We start from the raw sequence: 21,798 nt of genomic DNA on the forward strand, positions 1-21,798 counted from the left end.
GCCTTGGTATCTACCAACAAGTTGGTTTTAAGAAACCAAGTGGGTGGGGGTCCAGAACTACCTGGGCCATCTCTCAACGTGGCAAAGAAGCCCATGGGCAGCAGAGGCCTCCTGAGGAGCCCTGGGGTAACCAGTCAAGTTCATGATCTGGAAGAGAGGAACTGGCAACCTTAGACCTATGTTGGGTTCCAGAGGTGTCAGTCCTGGCTCTGACAGCCGGGAGGTAATTTAGAATTGGTGTGTCTCTGTCTTGCTTCTTCTTCTACCAGAGAGGGTGCAGGTGAGGGATGTGAGAACCAGTAATACCCAAGCTTGTGAAGTCCTACCTCAAAGTTTGTTCAGAATCATGTCTGTATCAGATTGCGAGCTTTAAGGGCAGGGGGGGCGTGGGGGCTTGCATGAACATTTGTGTGCATTTTCATGAGCATTCCCCCATATGTTCACATCCATTGTGCACATTTTTGAAATGTTCGCCATTTTTTTCTCCCTTGATGAAAGCATCTTTGTGCATCTTTTCCATATGTACGCATTTTTCAAAGCCGTTTGTGGTTGCGCGGATTGGATGGCAGGCTCAGAGGTGTACAGATATTAAACTAAAGAAATGTGTTCGCATTAGCGTTCAGTCCTGGGAGGTGTGAATTGGGTAAATTCTGGCTAAAAATGAACTGAAACCATTTTTTAAAAACCCATTCCCAGTGCAGGTTAATAGACCCGAACAGCCGCCACTGGTGCTAAACCTGTGTGAGTCAAAGCGATGGTGCTTCTGTTTAGGCCTACCCTCTGGACTGTTAGAGGCCTGCTTTCTGAGTGACTGCATTTCTAATTGTTCTCTGTCTTTGCAACAGGCTCTGCCTGCACCCAGGGCATCTCCACTGACAGACAATGGCTGACGGAATTTTTCGGACCACTCACTGCTTACGGATCGTACTCGGATTTCACCACGCTGAAGGGCAACTTCCGTGGGGTGAGGACTTCACGGGCTTTCGAATCTAGATTTGGCCTTGTTCTCGACTGTAGAACAATTCTGTGCTCAATGCCACATCAGGGGTGGCCTGACTTCAGCGGTCTGTGGTCTGTTGTTGTTTTAACTAGAATCCCCATGATCACCCAACATGTTTTAAGTTTCCAGACCAAGAATGAAGGCAGATTGAATCTGTGTTAAGCAGCCTTGCAAATAAGCCCCCTAAAGTTACTAGCCTGCAACATTTTTTACTAGCTTGCTGGGTCTGGCAGAGGAGAGACAGAGAGCTGTATTTCCATGCAGCATAGGAAAAAGGAAGGGACTTCCCTCCTCTAGCAATCCCCCCTTGGTTTTTATGCTTGGTGCAGAGAATAGTTGGAGAACTCTGCCCCCTCCTCCTCCAGCCTGCTCTCTTGCCTGCCTGCAGTTACCTAGGGCTTACCAGGCTAGTGCTTACATACAATACACTTCTTGGTGGTCAACTAACAGGCAATTAACAAAATTCCTGTGCTGCTCTGGCGGCCACAGTGGGATTCTTGCCTCCTTGTGAGCCCAATAGAGCCTGCCCACCTGGCGGTTGGATCGCCTCTTCACAATACATATCATCCATATCAGCAAATCCTTTGTAACTAGCACTCCTTAGGTTATTGTCACCTGGTCACGGCTGGATTAAGACATACTGAGGCCCTAAACCATAAAAGATTCAGAAGCTCCATATCATTTTATTGTAATTGTAGTAGTAGTAGTAGTAGTGTAGTAATAATAATAATAATAATAATAAATATTTTCCTTGTTATTGTAAATTTAACAAAACAAAGCAGAAAACAAATCATGAAAAGAAAAATGAAAAAAGAGAACAAGAAATATCAATATTCCATCAAGTACAACATTTTTGTTGATAGCGTTGTTAGGTCCTCAGTCCATTGCATTATGGGAGGTGGAAATTAGAGGCCCCAAAGGTACCACTCAGCATTAAGGAGTGCTTGTAGTTAAACAGCTTTAGATGGCCTTCTCTGAAGATGTATATAAGTTGATTTGAACTCCTTTTAAACTGGCTCTAGTTTGTGCTTATGGCTTCCAGTACTAAATGCTACTTTGCCATGCTTTCTTTGTATAAGGCAACTCTGCTGTAAGTCACACCAGACTTCCCAACATATTTAAGCCAAAGTGATTTCATCTCACTTATCTTACATCTTAGTTATCTCCAATATATTTAGAGCCCCCTCATAATATGAGGCCCTAAGCCGTGGCTTGCTTGGCCTGCTCCTAAATCCAGCTTGGCACCTGGTTATGGTTGTTCCCCACTCCATCTATTCCTTTAAGGAGGATGGTGGTGACAGATGTTTGAGTGATCTCTTGTGAATGCCTTTCACATATGCCCCCCCCCCCCATTTCATCTCTCCAGTATTCACAGCACACATTGCCACACATCCTGGTTTGTGAGGATTTTGAGCTTGACCAACATCTGGTTTCCAACGCCATTTTGTTCTGTGTTTCCAAATACAGGACGATTCCCTGGACCTCCTCTCTGCAAGTGCCTTGGCTCACTTGTCCACACAAAGCCACAACGTTTACAGCAGCTCAGCCATGACGCTCGTCTTCCAAGCCATCGGGAGAAAGGCGGAGCCAAACCAGTTCCTCAGCGCATACCTGGACGAGTTCAACTCCCTTGTGCTGAAGGTAAACTGCAGCCCGTTTGGCAAAACAGGCTCCCTCAGGGCTGGAGAGAAGATGGAGAGTATGAATTTCTGTTGTGTGGTTGAACAATTAGCGGTCCACCGTAAAGCATGGTGGGCCTGAGAAAGAAGAGGGTTTCCTCAGAGGAATCTCCATAGAAGACATTCTTCTGGGGGAATCCTCTTCTCATTCTGGCGTACCATTCGTGGCATTCTGTTGTGCCGTCTGAGCCACTGAGAAATTACTCTTGGACAATGGTTTACAAACTATGTAAAGTGGATCGGTGTAGATCCACAGGAAATGGATGAGGTTTACCTCATGTAGAAGACCTGTCAGAGAAGCTGGTCTTTCATTGAGGCTTCTTTTACTGGTTTTCTCTATTTCCCATCGGTCATAGAATCATAGAATAGCAGAGTTGGAAGGGGTCTACAAGGCCATCAAGTCCAACCCCCTGCTCAATGCAGGAATCCACCCTAAAGCATCCCTGACAGATGCTTGTCCAGCTGCCTCTTGAATGCCTCTAGTGTGGGAGAGCCCACAACCTCCCTAGGTAACTGGTTCCATTGTCATACTGCTCTAACAGTCAGGAAGCTTTTCCTCATGTCCAGCTGGAATCTGGCTTCCTTTAACTTGAGCCTGTTATTCCGTGTCCTGCACTCCGGGAGGATCGAGAAGAGATCCTGGCCCTCCTCTGACCTTTCAAGTCTTTGAAGAGTGCTCTAATGTCTCCCCTCAATCTTCTCTTCTCCAGGCTAAACATGCCCAGTTCTTTCAGTCTTTCCTCATAGGGCTTTGTTTCCAGACCCCTGATCATCCTGGTTGCCCTCCTCTGAACATGCTCCAGCTTGTCTGCGTCCTTCTTGAAGTGTGGAGCCCAGAACTAAACGCAATACTCTAGATGAGGCCTAACCAGGGCTGAATAGAGGGGAACCAGTACCTCACGTGACTTGGAAGCTATACTTCTATTAATGCAGCCCAAAAAAGCATTTGCCTTTCTTGCAGCCATATCGCACTGTTGGCTCCTATTCAGCTTGCGATCTACAACAATTCCAAGTTCCTTCTCGTTTGTAGTATTGCTGAGCCAAGTATCCCCCATCTTGTAACTGTGCCTTTGGTTTAGAACTTGGCATTTATCCCTACTAAATTTCATTCTGTTGTTTTCAGCCCAGCACTCCAGCCTTTCAAGGTCTTCCCCTTTAACGTGTAGCCATGGGGAAATGCTCAGGGCCTGAAACAGACATAATACTTGTGCCACTTGAAGTTCCATTTGGGTTTGTTAGTTACAGTTAATAACTGCCGGCGGTTGTGGGATGTTCATCAGGGCACATGGGGAGGGGAGGCCGGACCCTTCCCCTTCTTCATGGCGGACCTGGAAAAAAGGCCCCTCTTCCAAAGCAGTTATTAGCCCCCAAAGGAAAGTTTCTATTGGCACCATTGGTGGTCCCCCCTCTTTAGGGCTAATAGCAGCTGTTGGGGTGAGTTATTGGGACTGCAGGAGTAGAGAGGGTTAAATCCCCCCTGCCCAGACACTGGGGTCCTGGAAAAAAACACCTCCCTCCACCACATGATGGCTATTAACTGTAAAAAGCAAACAGAACTTGGAAGTGACCGTTTTAGCATCACATCTAGCTTGGCCCAGGGTGTGTTCTAAGTCCCTCCTTCCATTCAAGCAGAGCGCTAGCAAGCGCCCCACAGGCACCGCGTGCGACCCCTAGAAAGCGACTCAGAACGCTCTGCATTGCTCAGGGCTTCCCTGGCAGGCCAGTCGAGGGGGAAAAGTGGAGCATGTGGATAGGGAGACATTTTTCTCCCTCTCTCAAAATACGAGGACCCAACGGGTCATCTCAAGAAGCTGATTGGTGAGCGATTCGGGACAGGTCAAAGGAAGGACTTCTTCACCCAGGACAGAGTTAAATTATGGAACTCACTACCACAAGATGTAGTGATGGCCACTCATTTGGATGGCTTTTAAAAAGGGTTGGATAAATTCCTGGAGGAGAAGGCTATCCATGGTTACTAGCCCTGATGGCTATATGCTGCATCCAGTATCTGTGGCAGTAAGCCTGCATGCACCCATTGCTGGGGAACATGGGTGGGAGGGTGCTGTTGCTGCACCATGTCCTGCTTTGTTGGTCCCTGGTCGACAGCTGGTTGGCCGCTGTGAACGGAGGGCTGGACCAAATGGACCCTCGGTCTGATCCAGCAGGGCATTTCTTATGTTCTTATGTCTTCCTCCAGAACCGTGGCTTGTTGAGCAATACCAAAGTGCGGGACACCATGCTCACGTTATCGGCCGAGATCCTCTTCCCACAAATTGCTGCGATTTCCCTGGAGGACACGACCACCTGGTTCCAGAAACTGGGCCTTCTGCTCCCAGGGATAAATGAAACAGTCCTTGAGCTGCTCCCCTCTGGGATGCCCTGCCCGTATTACCAAGCAATGTAAGTAGCTGCTGAGCATTTGCTGCAACAGTTTTTGTAAGTCTTCCGTTCATTGGAGCTCTGTCGTGGCGATGTACATACGGTCTGTTGGCAGTTTTTGGGCGCCAGGGTCAAGAGTAGGCATGGTTGGGTCCAGAGCCCAGCCCAGCCCTACTCTCAAAAGCCCCCTGGAGTTGCTCCTTCTCTTCACCATTGCAACCTGCTCTTGCTCTGACCCACACAACAGTGGTGGTGAGAAGGAGGGGCAGGAGATGCCGCCTGCTATTGTACCTGGTGCTGTAAGGGATCTCTCCCAGTCCAAGGGGTGAATTCAATTTTGGAATAGCTCTCAGAGGCCACATCCTAGTGGTGGGAGGGAGCACTGGCCAAGGGGGCAAAACAACTAGGGCTGTGCAAGCCTCGGGTTCAGAAATCCAAATCATGGTGGCCATTTTATGGCAGATCCGCCATTTTATGATGAAATTGCCATTTCCTTGCACAGCCCCTAGACTCTCATACTGCCTACAATTCCCAGCATGCAGTGCCTGGGAAGGCTGTACTTACCAGGGCCCAGGAACAGAGGGCGTGTGTGTACTCCCTGCCGCCATCGCCACCTCCTCCGCGCCATCGCCTGCTCCTCGGTGCGATCGCCAGCCTCCTGGTGCGATCACTGGCAATCATGCTGAGGAGCAGCCGATGGCAGCGGTGAGTACACATACATCCTCTGTTCCTGGGCCCCCATATGTACAGCCCTCTCAGGAACTGCATGCTGGGAGTTGTAGGCTGTACGGGGGCCTAGGGCTGTGCAAGGAAATGGCAGATCCACCATAAAATGGCCTCGGTGATTCGGATTTCCGAATTCGAGGCCAGAGTTTTGCACAGCCCTAAACACACACACGTGCACACACACACTCACTGAACTTGTTGGGACTTACATCTGAGTAGATATTACACTGTTGGTAAGCTATTGCTGCCTCAGCCCCACTTCTACAATACACGGATAAGGACAATGGCCTACTTTGCAGGGCTGACATGGGGAGGATTGTGAAAATACCAGCGAAGTGGCTAGAATATCTGCGATATGCTACTGAAATGCACTGACACTTTGCACGGGCAAAATCAGGTGTGTGTGTGTGTGTTGGGGTGGGGAGAATGCGAAGACGAGGCACCTACAAAACCGCTTTCGAACAAGCTGAAATCGTGCAGCTCAGACGCCAACCCGGTTGTGTGTTTTTTCCAGTGTGAAAGCATTTGATGGCATCTATTCAACGCTGTCGGCCCGGAAGAGGCAGGCTGTGTATGGATTTCAGAAGGCTTACCTGGCTGCACAGTTCGCTGACTCAGGTGAGGAGTGGAGGCACCAGGGCCTTAAGACTATTTGCAGCAACAGAGAATCCTAAAGAACTTTCACAGCTTGAAGGTGGCTCTCCCTGATGAGAGCCTGGTGGTAAATAATAATAATTAAAAAAAACTGGAGCGGGGAGGAGAGGAACGGGGGCCTGTTCCTCTCCTCCTCCCACCCTGATTTTTAACATATTTGTATCTGTATTTGCAAAGCTGTGCAGATACAGATAATAATAATTAAACATGGTGGGGAGGAGAGGAATGATGCCTGTTCCTCCCTCTCCCAATAGTTATATCCTTATCTGCGAAGCTGCCCAGATACAGATAATAATTTAAAAATGGGGGAAGAAGAGGAATGAAGCCCGTTCCTTTCCCCCTCCTGATTTTTTTATCCTTATCTTCGAAGCTGCGCAGATACAGATAACAATAATAAAAGTGGGGGGAGGAGAGGAATGATGCCCATTCCTCCCCCACATTTTTTGGCCTTATCTGCGAAGCTGCACAGATACAGATAATAATAATAACAACAACAACAACCGGGTGGGGGAAGAAACAGGCAGCCAGAGGGAGGAGAGGTGATTCGGGCGCCCGGCGTCCCTCTCCTCATCCTCCTCTGGCTGCCTCATTCCTCTCCCATCCCTCCCAGTGCTCAGCGCAGCAGCGGCAGTGGTGGAAAGTCCGCACTTGCCTTCCTTCCCGTGCAGATGCCAGGAAGGAACGCAAGTGCGGGAGCTTGAGGCCTCGCGGCACCAAAGCGCCGCTGTCAAGACGGGGGCCTGGTACATTAAAATGGTTAAGGTAGCTGTTTATTCTATGTATTTCATCATCATCATCATTGTCTTTTCTCGCTCATGGCGGTTTTTCTAGACGGACATGACGGGCTCTGCCAAGTCATGCTGTCTTTTACTGATTCAGGAATTTCCTGACAATTGAGCCTGTTTTCAGCATGACTGCTTTCAGGAGCTTGGTGTGCATGTATTTTGGTAGGCCCAGTTTCTGAAGGTTTTCTGTCTAGTTTTTTGATGTGATGCCGGTGGTTATTATTTTGCTGTGGCTGAAGTTGCCTCGTCCTATATTAGAATGGTTATTACATTTTGTACACTGCCCAGGTTTCATAAGACGAAGGGTGGTATAAAATATATATTTTGCTGCTGCTGAAGGCCGGATATAAATTCACTAAGTGGCCAAGCGTACGCTCCCTGGAGAGCGTCCCAAGGGCCATAAGACTGTGCAAGAATGCCTCACCTGAGGACTTTGAACAGATTTTCCTGACATCAGAGCCCCCCTCCTAATGGGAAAAGGCTCTATGGAAGGGAAAGAAACCCCACAAAGAGCTCAGCAGTTCCTTCTTCCCTGCTGGCAAGAGCCCAGTGAGGCTTTGGACATAACTTAGCTTCTCAGATAGGATCACGCTGTCCTAAGGGTCTCCTTGCCTTTAGGATTGTGCTGTAAAATAAAGAAAACCAACCGCAAATATTTTGCTGTGTTCCCTCTTCACATCTTCTTTCTTCTTTCATCTCCCCTTCTGTTTCTTCTTCATTATTTTTAATCTTTAGACCACATCGTCCTTGCGTATCTGATTTGTTCTCCATTACCTTGAGAACTAGAAACTTAACATTTTCCCTGGATTCTGTGCTTTAGGTAACTCCATAGTTAGGCTCGGACGGGTACCAGATTTCAAAACTGATGAAAGTGTTAGAGATGCAGTGCCTTCCATTCTTACTGAGGGCGAAAGTCCACATTTTAAGAAATGTTGTTCTTCCAAACTATTGTCTCCTGAAAACTTGTCTTACCGGCTCCACCTCTTTGCAGGGTCGGCTTGTGACGGTGAGACCGCTGGGATCCGAGACTGGTTGATGAAGAATTTGGGGCAGTTTTGCTCAGTGGCTCAACTAAGTGAACTTCAAGCTTTTAACCCAGATCTCGACGGAGTAAGTTTTTCTAGTCAATGCTCTTGAGACACCGCTCATTCGCTCATTTATTCCTGAGAGTCCAGAGGACATTCTTGCAAAACTGTTGCGTACCCATGTTTTATTCCAAGCGTTATTCCATTTTATGTTTTAAGTGCTGGTTTGTAGCGATTTGGGGGTGGGGAGGGAGAGAGCAGCTTCAGTTGCATATTCTATTACAGGGTCCTTTTCAGGGGTCAACTGAGATAGCCCCGTTGTCTCACCTGGCTTGAGAGCTGTGGTTGCCGACGATGTTTGATCCTGCAGCTCCCCTTTTACCTTCCCTGTCCTCTCGGTTTCATATTACTTTTGTCACTCCCACTGCATTCAGGTTGGGCATTGAGATGGGGCTGCTTACTTTTTTTGGTGGTGGGGGGAGATTTTTCTCCCTCTCTCAAAATACTAGAACCCGGGGACATCCCATGAAACTGATTGGTGAGAGATCCAGGACAAATAAGAGGAAGGACTTCTTCACACAGCGCATAGTTAAATTATGGAACTCACTACCACAAGATGTAGTGATGGCCACCAATCTGGATGGCTTCAAAAAGGGGTTGGATAAATTCCTGGAGGCAAAGGCTATCAATGGCTCCTAGCCCTGATGGTTGTGTGCTATCTCCAGTATTCGAGGCAGTAAGCCTGTGTGCACCAGTTGCTGAGGATCATGGGCGGGAGGGTGCTGTTGCACCATGTCCTGCTTGTTCATCCTTGGCCGATGGCTGGTTGGCCCCTGTGTGAACAGAGTGCTGGACTAGATGGACCCTTGGTCTGATCCAGCATCAGGGCACTTCTTACGTTCCTTCCATTCTGATGAATCTAGGGTTGCTTCACCTACCACTAAACATTGCAGACCTTCTGGTGCATCTCATATGCCTTTTTAAAAACAGCAACATTACTGTACACTCCCTCATTCCAGCACTGGTGCACACCTAAATTCTCTTCTAAAGCTGTGGGTGGGGGCCGTGGGACATTCCTCTTCTAGGAGCAGAAGCAATGGGCAGATGGTGAGGGTCCCTCGCTCTTTTCACCCACCCACCCCTGTAAGGGGGGCTGCCCTTCTTGCATGAGCAATGATTTGGTCATCTGGAAGCACATCCTAACAGGGAAAAAGTGGGGTTTCTTCTGGCCAATGAAAGTAGCTTCAACCAGCTTACATCCAAGAAAGGAAGGCTCTGGGTGTTCTTTCCCATCCCTGAGTTTGCTTGTTTGATTTCCTTTTTCCTCTTGAGTTTTCAAATGGCAGCTTGCTTTAGAAAGCAAATCGCAAAGGGGCCAGATGGCAGTCCTCAGCTCACAAATCAACCCTGATTGGCAACCAAATTGTCTGTCTACCAGCGTCCTACGTTTCGTTTAATCAGTAGCAATTTGGGGGGCAAATTTCTTCCAGGGAGATGCAATTGATACTATTTGAGAAAAAAACAAAAGAATAAATACAAAAATGGAGAAATAGCCAAACGGAGCCAGGCATTTGTTTCTAAAGCAAACACAGAATTGGATACCGATGGCGTAATGCATTGACATGAAAAACCATGAATTCTGCCAAAGCTATCATGGGACAAGAGAAGGCTTTGTATCTTCTGGAATACTTTTAAAGACGGCTGTACTTTAACAATGTAAATTCTGACCAAAATTGAATCTGATTTGCCTGTTACATAAACTATTGCTGGCATACATTGTTTTGTCTCTCCACACTTTTATTCTTCAATTATGTACATCAATAAAAAAAGAATGTTCAAAACAGTTGACTCGGTATGTTTCATGGTGGTGTTTTTGCACACACTCAAACACGGACACTCGCATAGAATACAATCATTTTAAGCACACCCACCCAACCAGAAAGGTGACATATGGCACATCACATTGGGACAATTTGGTTGCTACTGGTTGAACTAAACCGTCAAGGATTGCTCCACCTATTTTGATATCGTTTTGGAGAAAATGCCTACCTGTAAAACTGACTTGGACCACCATCTGCTCCCTTGGACCATGAGTAGTCTCAGAAATGAGCTGGAAAGATGGAATATAAACAGTTTACATTAAAAAAAAGAAAAGAAATAAGATCAGATGAGTTTGGGTTTTGGTCGGACAGCTACCTAAAATGGCTGTCTGTCAGAATCTGCAGCATAGGCCACTATCTCTTTCTTCCTGAGATAATAAGTAGATGAGGTGTCCATCCATGCGACTGTCAGACCTGCTTCCCAAGAATGACGACTGCTCTCAGTATTTTTTTCACTTACCTGCTTTCTTGGGCAAAGGTGTAACTAAGAGAGCTTCAGCTATTGGGCGGTATAAAAATGTAATAAATAAATAAATAAAATAAATAAATAAGGGTGGATCCACACTTAACCTTTGGGATGCCCTGACGGCGATTTGGGGCGTCCCGAAATCGATGTTGAGAACCCTACCTTTTGGTTTCAAAAAGAGGCGGCGGCGGAGGAGGAGGAGGAGGAGGCGGCCCTCGCGGGGACGGGATTCAGAGTTGCTGCACCCGGCGCCTTCGCTGGCTTCCGCCCGGCGGGGGCTTCTTCTGCGATGCTCTCCGACCCGGGTGGGCCCCGGGCCGGCGGGTACGGGGGCAGCAGCTGATTGCCCGGCGAAGGCGCCGGGTGCAGCAACTCTGAATCCCATCCCCGCGAGGGCCGCCTCCTCCTCCTCCTCCTCCTCCGCCGCCTCTTTTTGAAACGCAAAAGGTAGGGTTCTCAACATCGATTTCGGGATGCCCCAAATCGCCGTCAGGGCGTCCCAAAGGTTAAGTGTGGATCCGCCCTTAGTGAGAACCAGTACAAGCCTGTGGACAAGGCTAAATCTGGGTTCAGAACAGAACAGACGAGCCATGATGGACTAAGAGTGCATCTAGTCCAGCTGAGCTCTCTGTTCACACAGTGTCCAACTAGCTGTTGAAGTTGCAAACCCCCCAAAATGCTTTATTCAAAAGTAGGTGCAAATGTTTAAAAGACGTCTCATGCAGTCTCTTGATGATGGGAGATTAACAAAGTAATCCTATTGCATGTGAGAAGTAAGTTGTATTGAGCTAATGAGACTTACTCCCAAGTAAGCATGCTGATGATTTGGTGACATGATTTGGTGATACAACATTCTCTTATGAAATGGTTTCCCTCAAATTTCAATTTCAAGAAATTTTAATCGAATCTCTACGGTTTCTCTACGGTGGCCTCAAAAGGTGCCTCAAATAATTTCACTATGCCCACAGTATCTAAGTTGGAATTGGGTACACACATATTCCAAGACACCCTGATTACTAGAAAAGTCTGATGAGAGGGACATTTTTACATCTCTTCCTCAAAATAGGGGGCATGAGATATATTCTTAAATGATGAAATGACTCCTACACTAGCCACAACCTGAAATTTGGTCCCATCTCTCCCCACCCCACCCCAATTATGAAAAGCAGTCTGAAGACTGGGACACGGCCACCTCCTATGCCTGAAGTCTTCCAACGCAGTGGCAGCCTCTAAACAAATGAGACAAGGCCAAGCATGACCCTTGAGGAATGGCAGATGGGCTTATTGGACAGACCCAGTTGAAAAAGTATTTAAGTATCTTCAAATACTTAAAAGGTTGTCACACAGAGGAGGGCCAGAATCTCTTCTCGATCCTCCCAGAGTGCAGGACACGGAATAACGGGCTCAAGATACAGGAAGCCAGATTCTGGCTGGACATCAGGAAAAACTTCCTGACTGTTAGAGCAGTACGACAATGGAACCCATGACCTAGGGAGGTTGTGGGCTCTTTCACACTAGAGGCACTCAAGAGGCAGCTGGACATCTGTCAGGGATGCTTTAAGGTGGATTCCTGCATTGAGCAGGGGGTTGGACTTGATGGCCTTAGAGGCCCCTTCCGACTCTGCTATTCTATGATTCTAATGTGAACATTCTCCCTGTGGCACATGGCTCATTCACACACACACCCCATTGCTTGATACAGCAGCCTTTAAGGCTTAAAGGTGTTAAGTCTCTTTCAGCCTGAGGATCAAATTCAATTTTGGGGAAGTTCTCGGGGGCATAGGTGTTCGAGTGGCATGTGGGGCTGAAGGCAGAAGGGAATGGATCAAAGCTTAACACTCTTACTGCTAATAACCAAGCCTTTAGGAGAGGCATTTTAACCTTTTAGATTGTGGGGGGGGGGGGGACTGCAGAAAAGCATGGAACTGCCAAACAATCTGTGGTTGGGAAAAAGCAGTGAGGTCACAGGAAGGGGCGGTGCTAGAGAAAGGAGGCGGGGCCAGCTGGGAACCATACAGGGGCAGATTTCGCCTGTGGGCCTGAGGTTGAACACCTGTGCTTTAAGTGATGAACATGCATGCCATATTTCACAGCCAAAGCTATCCAGTATCCGAGGCAGTGGGCCTGGGTGCACCAGTTGGTGGGGAACATGGGTGGGAGGGTTACCATGTCCTGCTTGTGGGTTCCTGGTAGACAGCCCGTTAGCCACTGTGTGAACAGAGTGCTGGACTAGGTGGACCATTGGTCTGATCCAGCATCAGGGCTCTTCTGACATTCTTCTGTTCACTGCACTGGCGTGGGGCCAAAGTGAAAGAAGAATCACTCACATTGCATAAAAGCTAGAGCGAGAACGATACTTAATAATGATTAATCTACAGATGGAGAACCCTCTTAACCTCAGCCCAGCGAAAGCAGCCGACTTAACCATCATGGCCCAGATGTTGCACAATTCCACTCTAGCCAACCTGGCTGTTGGGCTGATCAAGAACTTTGAAAACTATGACTCTCTCCGTGAATATTTATCCAGGCTCAGAGACGCTTCCTGCCAGGTAAGCTTGGCCACAAACCCATAAACTGTCCCTCTTTTGTGCCTAATTTGCCTTTCATGGGTGCCGTTTTAAAAATGTTCTGGTGGGCATAGCAGATTTTCAGCCCCTCTCCAGGTTTCTAGAAGTTGCATTTTGAGTCTAGTGCATATGCATGGAGAGGCATACCACAATCCAGTGGAGGGCTTCCCATCCATCAAGCCATGATTACCTATTCAGGTAGATTCTCTAATTCAGATGCCAGTAGAGACCAGGCTATTTCAAGTAAATGAAGAACAGGCAGAGAAAAACCTTCAATGTGCATAATTCTCTCCCTCCCTCCCTCCCCCTCTGTGTGTGTGTGTGTGAGAGAGAGAGGGGGGGGTGTAGGAGGAGAGAGATCTCAGGCAGTGCTCCTTCGGTGAAATAGAACCATTCCAAGTATACACGTGCCCCCATTTCCCTCAGTGAAATTTCAGAAGGCATGCAAACTTTTTGAAGGCAGGTTGCTCTAATCAACACATATAGGTCAAATGTTGACTCGTGCCTGCAGCCTAACACAGTAAAGCACATTAAGCCGCCGAACGCTACTGATGGGGCAAGTGGGGGGGAAACCTACCACGTCTGGCTTGGGACTGCAGTAGTCGGTTGTGGTGTGTTTGATTTTTGCACGACCGCTTTGAGCAGGACCAGCCTGCTCAAGCAGTGAGCACATGGGCAGCTGCTTCAGATCCCTTAAGCTCCATATCGATCCTTAAACGCACTGTTTAAATCTGGGAATATGAACGGCTGGAGGGGGGAGGGGGAGGGAATGGGGTTATGCCTGGTAGGCTCTATCACCCTCAACCTCCAGACTTTGTTCCAAACTCTGAACAGAGTTTATGATGGGTCATGCATGAGCACTGTTTGGGGCTTTGGATGCATGTGCGGAAGTCATGAGGCCGGGCCTCCTGAAGCAATCCTGCCCTGCATTCGCATCTCCAGACACACCGTGTGAATAACAGGGTTATTGTGTGTTCACCTGGCACACCCTAAAGAAATGCCACTTAATGCCCCCTTCTCTTGGCCCAATGTGAATACGGCTTCTTTCACACACACACACCCTATGTCTTCTGCACAGAGCACCACGTGCAACAGACCCTCCCCCTCGGCTGCTGCACTCACCCCTGAAACGCAGCAAGAGCTCCTGGACAATGCGCTTTTCTTCCTCAAGAGAAAAGGAAGCTCCATGAACTCCACCCAGTGGGCTGAAGCCTACCACCTTTTGCTCTCTAACTTCCTGCCAGCTCTTGACACGGCCTCCAATGCAACATGTGACACCTTCAATGCCGCGTGAGTCAACCCAGTCAGATGGTAAACCAGGTGTGGCACAGCTGGGTGGTAATCTATGGGCGAATACCTAAAATGGATTGATTGTGGGATAAAGATAGGGCAGGGTTAACCATTCTGCTAACTATGGGCTTTTCTATATGAGGCATTTATCATGCGCTTATCATTCCCTATTCATGGCTGTTTACAGGTTCTTTAGACAATGGCATGACTCTCCAGTTTTGCTTCAGTATCTAAAGAGAACTTGCAATGAGTTTTTTTAGAGCAGGGAAAATGTAGTTGTAAAAGTGAAAGAAGCACCTTTTCCCACTTCTGCAGTTGTGCTATTCTGCTATACTACTGTGCCACCTAGAGGTTACGAAGGGGAAAAGCATGAAAGAAAATGCTCCTCATGTTGCAATTCTGCTCCATTCACTTCCATTGAGACAGTGCCATTTAGTGGTGGAAGGTCCCACTTTTTTCAGATGTTACCACTTTAAAAGTGACTCTTTTCATGGTGGAATTTCCAATGGGTTCCGTGGGAGACGTCCTGGTCGTTCATGACGTTGTGTAAAAGACCAGGGTGGATTCCTGCATTGAGCAGGGGGTTGGACTCGATGGCCTTGTAGGCCCCTTCCAACTCTGCTATTCTCTGATTCTCTGATTCTATGAAACGTTTGTGAGTGGCCCATTGTGAGCATGCAATAAATCGCTTGTTTAGAGGAGCTCAAAGAATGCTTTTACTTTACCACCTTTAGTTTCGTTCAAATGTATAATCTCTCTCCAGCGGTATGGAGAGGTTTTAGCAAAGGACCCCCTATGAGCTTATCTTGTCCCACCCCAAAGAATATTCTACTGATGCTCCAAAACATCTTCATTCCTCCCCCCAGAAAGAAGAAGATCATTGCTCTTCAATCCAGCCTTATCGATGGACCAGGAGAACTTGAAGACGTCAACAGCCTTTGCACCCTGGGCAACCATCAACCCAATCCCATAGGTAATTCTCATGCTCTGCGTTGTAGTCCCAACTGGAATGTCTTCATGTAAAGAAGTCTGAGATGTTAGGTACGCGAAGGCAAGCAGGAGAGTTATGGTTCTCCAGCACTAAAGATTTATGAAGGACGAAAAGGAAAGGGAGAAGAAATGTTTACATAAAAGGCAAGGCACCCACAGAGAAAAGAACCACTGGTTGAGGGAGGGATAAAGAGAAAGTAGTGATGAAAGTTGAGCAGGCACAGTTGAATGGTGAAATTTGTAACTGAGAAAGGACAGCCATAGCTCCATGGCAGGGCTCCTGCTTTGCCCAGAGAAGGTCCCAGTCCAATCCCTGGCATCTCCAGGTAGGGCTTGCAAAGAATCCATTTGAAACCCTGGAGCGCCATTGCTGCCAGTCAGAGTCGACAATACAGGTCTAGATGGACCAATGGTCAGGTTCAATACAAGGCAGCATGTTCCGAAAAAGAAGACGAAGAAGAAAACAACAACATAGATTCATAGGCAGGATGAAAGCCAGTGTAAAGAGGGGCCTTGTGCAATTTGTGTGTGTGTGTGGTGTTCAAATTAATTAATTAATTAATTAATTAATCATTGTGGTGTAGTATGTGCAGGAAACAGCACTTGTAAACCAGTCTTCTCAGTGTGTGGCAAGAATAAGGTTCAGCCCACATCAGAACGCATTATTATGGGACTTTCTGAAGCAGCCATGGAATGATCCCGCTTGGATGCACATTTAACACCTCCCTACTAATGTTTTATTCCAGCACCACTGTGCATATACTTAAGATACAGTTCCTCATAATGGCTGCAAGCATTTTTAGACGCCTCTTTCTCGCATTACACAGAGGGCTCTGCATTCAGAGGTTCAGATCTGCTTTGACTGATTTCTTTTGTAGTGAAGCCAGAATTTATTGTCCGTGTTAGGGTGTTTCCAAATTGATTTTTTTTTTTTCATTCTAAATTTCAGCACCAACTCAAATCCCTGAAAGAACCACAGATCACATCCCTGGCGCTGCCACACAAGATGTCCGCGGAAGTACTCCAAATCATATCCCTGAACTCGCCACTGGCCACACATCTGCAGGCAGCACATCACACGTTCCCGGGGTCCCGGCGGCTACTCAAACACCTGGGAGGGCCGCCACCACCCTTGACATCCCTGAAAGCAGCGAAGTTGGCACTCCTGGACATGTCACAATTCATAGTGCTAGAAACACCACGAGTGGCTTCCCTGGAAATGCTGTCAGTCAGGCCCCAGGAGGTGCTACAAGGGACCTCCCTGGAAGCGGCACCACCCGTATCGCTGGAGATATGACATCCATGCAAGACATCCCTGGAAACACCACAGGTGAGTTCCCTGGGAGCCCCAGAACAGCCACGGGGGACCTCCATGGAGGCGCCACAACTCTCGGCCCTGGAGACGTCTCTGGCAGTGCTGCAACTGACACGCCTGGCGGCACCACAGGTAGCATCCGTGCAGGTACTGCCAGTTACCTCTTTGGTAGTGCCACGAGCCTTATCTCTGGAAATTCTGCAACTCACACCCCTGGAGGCTCCGTAGGGGAGGTCTCAGGAGGGGCTGCAACTCAAATGCCTGGAAGCACAACATTTCACATCCTTGGAGGAGCCAACCAGGGCACTCCTGGAGATGCCACAGTGGGTATCTCACGAGGCACTGGAAGTCACCTCCCTGGAGGAGCCACAACTCACTTCCTTGGAAAAGACATTTCTGGAGTTGCAGCAACAGGCATCCCTGGAACTCACGTCCCTGTAGTTGCAGACCACAGCATCCCTGCTGGAGCGGGGAATAGTATCCCCACTGGCCACATCTCTGCAGGCGCCACTGGCAAAATCCCTGGAGGCGCCACTGGCCACACCACTGAAGGCACCACTGGCAAAATCCCTGGAGGGGCCACTGGCCACATCCCTGGAGCTACTACAACACACCTCCCTGAAGGCACCACTAGCAAAATCCCTGGAGGCGCTACTGGCCACATTCCTGGAGGGGCCACTGGCCACATCACTGCAGGCACCGCTGGCAAAATCCCTGGAGGCGCCACTGACAAAATCCCTGGTGGCGCTACTGGCCACATCCCAGGAGGCACCACTGGCAAAATCCCTGGAAGCACCACTGGCCACATCCCTGGAGGCGCCACTGACAAAATCCCTGGAGGCGCCACTGACAAAATCCCTGGTGGCGCTACTGGCCACATCCCAGGAGGCACCACTGGCAAAATCCCTGGAAGCACCACTGGCCACATCCCTGGAGGCGCCACTGACAAAATCCCTGGAGGTGCCACTGGCCACATTCCAGGAGGCGCCACTAGAAAAATCCCTGGAAGCACCACTGGCCACATCCCTGGAGCTGCTACAACTCACCTCCCTACAAGCACCACTGGCAAAATCCCTGGAGGCGCCACTGGCCACTTCCCTGGAGGCGCCACTGGCCACATCCCTGGAAGTGCTACAACTCACATCCCTGGCGGCACCACTGGCCACATCCCTGGGAACATTCCTGATGTCAGTGTTACCCACATCCCTGTAGTTGTAGACCACAACATCCCTGCTGGAGCAGGGAACAGTCTCTCTGCTGCTCCTACAAGTCACCTCCCTGGAAATGCCACAGGTTATATCCCTGGAGGCGCCACGACATATACAAGGAACTGTCCATTCCTGTTTTTGTACTGCATCCTCCTCCCTTGGTTATTAGTAACTTTTTCATCCTAGTCTGCTGCCTTTTCTCGATCCGTGTGGAAATATCCCAAACAACACACACGGTTCGACAGATCAGATAACAATGCCATGAATCAGCGTAGTTCCACAGCATTTTGCTATTCTGGAATATTAAATTTCTGTTTGATATCACAGAAAATTAATCCTCCAATCATCTGTCCAAGCAATGGTGTGCACTGAAGTATTCTGAGTCTCTGATAACTTCAAGTTTATCAACAGATTTGTACAAAATATGATTGTAAATTGTTATGTGAAGGAAGTATCCTGTGTGATTTCTTCAAAAAGCAGCTTCCGTCCTTCCTTGCTTTCAAATAATTTTATTTTCCTGAGAATATAAAAAGGGGAGCAGGGAGAGAATTGCAAAGGGTATTGCTCCACAAAGAAGACTGCAACTGGAAAAGTTACTGTGCAATATTTAATATTACCTGGTGAATTTCTGCTGTTTCTGAAAATCTCACTTTGGTAGATCAGCTGCTTTCAATATGTGCAAGATTTATTAAGTATATCTATATTTTATGCACAAGATGTGAAATGTGATTCTCAGAGATCCCCTCTGAATTTCTGGGGAGAGAGGGGCACTAGAAGGAACTCTAACATAGGATCTACACCCTCACCTAAAGCCAGCAAGGTGGAGGGGGGTGTCATCAGAGTTTTGGGGGATGCAATGTTATTTCTCTGCTATTTCATCCATCCTTTTAAAAAGTGAAGGAAAGGGTCATTCTTCATATGCCCAAACGTATCTTATCCTTCCATGTTTTTAATACTGTTTTCCATCAGAGGAAGGCACTCTGTACATGTTCAGAAGCAGTTTGCCTTTAGGCCAATTTGTATTCTGTTCAGGGAAATGTACTTTGCACACGCTCAGAAGGAGTTTGCATTTAGGCCTTTCTAAACAATTTGTCTTCAGGAGAGGCACTCTGCACTTGCTCAGAAACAGGCCTGAAGTGCCAGCGAGAAGTTTGAGAACACAATGTGACAACTCTTTTGGACAGGGCTTACTTAGTAAAAGAAAGATGTCTGTTAAAACAGTCATTTTTGCTTCTTTTGCCCTGCCTTTGTCAATTTCATTCTCCAGGGGAATCTTCCAAAGGAGGGACGATTGTATTACATCATGTTTTCTGGGGCAAATGTATGTCAGGGCAATTAAGGGAGCTGCTTGGCTAATGAAATGAGTCCTTCGCTTGCATGGACGCCTTGTTGTCGCTTGTTTAAACTCTGTGATGATAATGAGCTTCATTCCATGTACCTGCTTCCCTCAGATTATCCCCGTAGCGCTAAGTTTTCGCGCGTGTTGTTGTTTTTGCTACCGGGCGACAGTGATCCTTTGCATACCGGGAAGTGAGTTTAAGGGGGGGAAATGTAAAAAATCATTAAAAAAATCAATGGATAACCCAATTCAATTCAAATTTGGTATGCTTAAAGCTCTCCCTAATATCTATTACTGTGCCAATTTTGGTGTCTTTATCTTTAAAGCTTACGCAGAAGTAAGCATTTCTTTAAAATCCTGCTCTTGCGCCCCAGCGGCGGCTCGGACGATATGCTCAAAAAGTAGGGACTAAATACGGCGAATCTTTTTGCTTTATTGCACAGTTAAGGCAGGATGCCTGGGAGGACTTCACAATCAAAGCAGATTCTAAGGTGGAAAACTTCTGAGTCCTTTGCATGCAATTCGCAGTGATTGCACAGTATAACGCCGGTGTGATAAAGCTCATAATGACAAGGTCAATAAAAGTGCATCTTGCAAAACCAAGAAGGATGTGATCCGCTGTAGTGGTAAAAGAGTGGAAACAGGATATTCCACAATTCCGCGCCACAAGCGGCGACCAGAATTGCTAGAGTCTGCTATTTATACTGGAGGAAAAGCTGGCCAAACATTCGTTTCCATGGTTTCTTCTGACCCTGTGCCATGCATACTTACTTGGACGGCAGTCCCATTGCAGCGCTTTGGAGCCTTAATAGGAAAACTCTCCCCAATTCATCAACGCAATCGATTCGTATCCTGCTCTGTCCTGAGGGCTCTGAATAGGGGTGCATAAACTCAGGTCACTGGGCAAATGAGGTCCCCTGACGATCCCAGTCCAGCCCTTGCAGTTTTCCCGGAGGGCCGTGCCCGTGCCCCTTCCCCCTAACCTGTCAATCCTTGTGCAGCCCCTCCCACCTCTAATGCCTCTCTCAGGGCGTAGTTCCCTGGCAGTAAGAGCTTTGAGGTACAATAGACTTGGGTTTGGGGGATTCCAGTCCCTCCCCCTTTACCTTTGGCTCCACCCACTGCCGGGATGCAGCCCCAGAGAACTTGAATTCAGCCTGTTGCTTGGACTGAAAGTGGTTCCCCACCCCGGATCTAAGCAGTTAAATCTTGGGGGGGGGGGAATTCATGAGGCCATATGAAATAAGCGATTTGATAGGCACACAGTCTAAAACGCCCAGCACACACCAAGCCAGTCTGAGTATCCATCAGGGTTGGATGAGTGTTATATCCTGCTTGGTGTAGATGTAGGTGTAGGTGGTGTCCTCCAGATTACATCTCCCAACACCTGCAACTTTCTTTGTCTTTTTATTGAGTTTTATTTTATTATTATATTTCTATCCTGCCTTTTTTCCATTTGCAAGGAGCCCCAAGGCGGCTTACATGGAGGGTCCTCCCCCCACCCTCTCCACACTGGGAAGACTGCCGTCTTGAAAGGCAGCTCAGAAATGCTATTATAACTATAAAAGACACTGTGTGTGCGCGTGTGTGTAGGATGCCAGCTAGCATCTCATACCTGTGAACTGGTGGACACCAATTCAGATGGCTTTAAAAGGGGATTAGACACATTCATGGAGGAGTAGGCTATCCATGGCTAGTAGTCCTGATGGCTATATGCTAGCCCCACTATCAGAGGCAGTATGGCTATGTGCACCAGTTGCTGGGGAACATGGCCAGGAGGGTGCTGTTGCACTCAGGTTCTGCTTGTAGTTTTCCCACGGACAGCTGGTTGGCCACTGTGAGAACAGAATGCTGGCCTAGATGGGCTAGCACAGCTCTTCTTATGTTCTTATCAAGGGCCCCATCACACCAGCGTTTTATCGCACTCCTGTCATGCCTAGTTTGCCGTTTTGCAGCATGGTACTCACATGACATCGTGCCTGTCTTGCAGTCACCCCGCCTCTTCCCCTCCGTGTTTTCCTAGAGCAGAGAAAGTCTGGTTTATTTCCTCCATGCGGGACTAACCCGCCCTTCCATCCCTGTGTATTGCCGTCCTCGCACTTGGGCCATGTTTGCTTTGAAGGGAGGTCTTGCTGACGAAACAGGAGGGCGGGGTGGTTCTCCTCCTCCGACATGCCGTGTCGAACGTACAGACTTGTGCTGAGTTGGTTGAGCGGACTTTTGCTGCAGCAACCCCACTCTCATTGCCCGCAGAAACGGCACCCAGCCGTTGAAACGTTAAATCGGTAAAACACTAGACAACAAAGCTAGAGTGAGGGTGGGGGGGTGGGAGAGGCACTCACGTCCATCACAATGCCATAACCAATGAACTGGAGGGAGAAGGAGAAAGGGCGGGGTGGGGAGGGCTGGAGTGGGAGAGTGAACAAGCGAAAGGAGGTTTCACTGGTACAGTGGCGATACTACAAACCCCCGTGAAAGGGACCATTAGTTTGACT

The 21,798-nt window shown here is 48.1% G+C and overlaps 1 protein-coding gene across 1 annotated transcript in view; it reads left to right on the plus strand.

The window, feature by feature from the left end:
- Window positions 1-14,008, plus strand: part of LOC134410259 (uncharacterized) — a 365,840-nt gene extending 351,832 nt beyond the window's left edge. The window contains exon 20 of the mRNA XM_063143429.1: window positions 13,998-14,008. The gene's annotated coding sequence lies outside the window, so the exon portion shown is untranslated. The remainder of the gene's footprint in view (window positions 1-13,997) is intronic.
- Window positions 14,009-21,798: the final 7,790 nt, after the last annotated feature.

The sequence above is a fragment of the Elgaria multicarinata genome, chromosome 17 (genome assembly GCF_023053635.1).
Source record: "Elgaria multicarinata webbii isolate HBS135686 ecotype San Diego chromosome 17, rElgMul1.1.pri, whole genome shotgun sequence".
Lineage (NCBI taxonomy): Eukaryota > Metazoa > Chordata > Lepidosauria > Squamata > Anguidae > Elgaria > Elgaria multicarinata.